This window comes from Glycine soja, chromosome 3 (genome assembly GCF_004193775.1).
Source record: "Glycine soja cultivar W05 chromosome 3, ASM419377v2, whole genome shotgun sequence".
NCBI lineage: Eukaryota > Viridiplantae > Streptophyta > Magnoliopsida > Fabales > Fabaceae > Glycine > Glycine soja.
Window position 1 is genome coordinate 27,554,856 of NC_041004.1, and position 2,549 is coordinate 27,557,404.

A 2,549-nucleotide genomic window follows, 5' to 3' on the forward strand; every position below is an offset into this window, starting at 1 on the left:
CATAAGCTTCAGGCTGCTCAATTGCTCCAGGTTGCTGCATGGAAGGGCAAAGGTCTGTATGGTGGTCAGCAGAGGAGCACAAACCACAAACCCTTGCGACAGGTACAGATTTCTGATTCAAGGCCAGCTGGGTTACCAAGTTAACCAATGCATCCAGTTTGCCTTCAAGCTTCTTAGTTTCAGATGATGCAGATGGGTTTGTAGCTACCTCATGTACTCCTCTAATGACTATGGCATCATTTCTGGCGCTAAACTGCTGGGATTTGGAGGCCATCTTCTCAATTAAATTTCTGGCTTCAGCAGGAGTCATGTCTCCAAGGGCTCCACCACTGGCAGCATCTATCATACTTCTCTCCATATTACTGAGTCCTTCATAAAAATATTGGAGAAGAAGTTGTTCTGAAATCTGATGATGGGGGCAACTGGCACATAGTTTCTTAAATCTCTCCCAGTACTCATACAGGCTCTCTCCACTGAGTTGTCTAATACCTGAGATATCCTTCCTGATGGCTGTGGTCCTGGAAGCAGGGAAAATTTTTTCTAAGAATACTCTCTTAAGGTCATCCCAGCTCGTGATGGACCTTGGAGCAAGGTAATACAGCCAGTCCTTTGCCACTCCCTCTAATGAATGAGGAAAAGCCTTCAGAAATATGTGATCCTCTTGGACATCTGGGGGTTTCATGGTGGAGCAGACAATGTGAAATTCTTTCAAATGTTTGTGCGGGTCTTCACCTGCAAGGCCATGAAACTTTGGAAGCAAATGAATCAGTCCAGTTTTAAGAACATATGGGACATCCTCATCAGGGTATTGGATGCACAAGCTTTCGTAGGTGAAATCAGGTGCAGCCATTTCCCTTAGAGTCCTCTCACGGGGTGGAGGTTGTGCCATGTTCTCAGAATGTGCAAAATCAGAATGCTCAGAATCAGAATGCTCAAAATTATAATGCTCAAGATCAGGATGTTCAAAATCACCAATAACAGAATGCACATATTCACCAGTTATGGAATGCTCAGAATGATCAAAAGGTATAAAATGATGCCTAACTAATATGTGAAATGTCCTATCTATCTCAGGATCAAAGGGTTGTAAGTCAGATGGATTGCCTCTAGTCATACACTACATTCAGCATGCACACAACTAGTTGCCTTGTCATGTAAATAAAGGTGTAGGTTTGAACTACAGCTACCCTCAAATGATATCCAAATGACTTGAAATTTTGTGAGCAACCTTATAAAATGATGAGAAGATAGCACAAAAATTTTCAGACAAAAATTCAAAGTCTAACTATGAAAGCTAAAATTGGTAGGTTAAGAAAAATAAGTGAATAAAACTTGAAAAATAAAAAACTTTTGACAGAATCGCTTTTTTTGGACGATGGAGACCTCAGCTGGCCTACCGCGGGCTGTCACAGCATAGGAAATTTTTTTCTACCCCAAATGCATATATAGTAATTGCGATTCTGATAACCGGAGCAAAAGTTATGGCCGTTTGAAGTTTTGACAATCACAATTTGCTAGTTTTTTGGAACTTTCAAATCTGACCAAACTAAAGGCTCTAGCTATTTTTCCCACAAAATATGGATTAAAAGAAGTTACCACAAAAAAAATTCAGCCAAAAATAACAACCCTAGCTACTAAAACAAAAAATCACAAATAATTCAGCATGGGTGGTCGCTAAAATCCGTCGCTAAGGGATTTCTACTACTATAGTTTGCCGCAAGCAGAAATGGTCGCTAAGTCCGTCGCAAAACACTATTCACAGCAAAACACCCAAAACTGAAACAGGGGAAGCGCTTAATGGGAAAACTGAAACAGAACACACATTAAACAAAATACCAGGACATTAAACAACACTAACACACATACTAACACAATACTAACAATTAAACATAAAGCACGAAAGGATTAAACACACAACACTAGCAAGCTATTATGAACCTTTGGACACTGCTCCCCGACAACGGCGCCAAATTTGATCGAGGCCGTACCCGAATCAAATAAACATGAAAATGCAGTAACTAGGAAGTGATCCTAGGTCGTTTCCCAACGAGCAGTGACAAACCAAATGTTCATAATATACTTGCAGTGACAGTAACGATTGGGGGGTTTGGTTGTTTGGTAATTAAAGAGCAGAACAAGTAAACTGGAATACGAAACTACTAATATTAAAAACGGGTTGTTTCCTCTGATTCAGAAGCCATTCTCTTATCCTGGGTTATGGAGAATTCGTCCCTAATAGTCAACCACTTAATCCAACCCTATTTCAATTTCCTAAGCGAAAATCAACTTAGGGTTTTCAATACGTGATTAGGCACCACATACACCAGTTAGCCCTTTGTCCATTAAGCATGAACGCAAGTTAGGCTCAGAGGCAATTAATCGAACACGAAGCGTGCACTGATTAATATTCACGAAATTGGGATAACTGGTGAAAGGAAAACTGCCAGGAAACCACATTACAAGCGAAACCTCAAAGAGAGTTGGGCTTCGTCCTCAAAAGGAAACAACACCAGAAAATCTAGCCTTCCATGGATTCAAACAGAAAACGC

The 2,549-nt window shown here is 40.5% G+C and overlaps 1 non-coding gene across 1 annotated transcript; it reads left to right on the top strand.

The window, feature by feature from the left end:
* The first annotated feature begins 404 nt into the window (after positions 1-404).
* On the top strand, positions 405-511 carry LOC114407980. Its single transcript, XR_003665783.1, has one exon. It is a non-coding gene; the product is annotated as a small nucleolar RNA R71 (small nucleolar RNA).
* Positions 512-2,549: the final 2,038 nt, after the last annotated feature.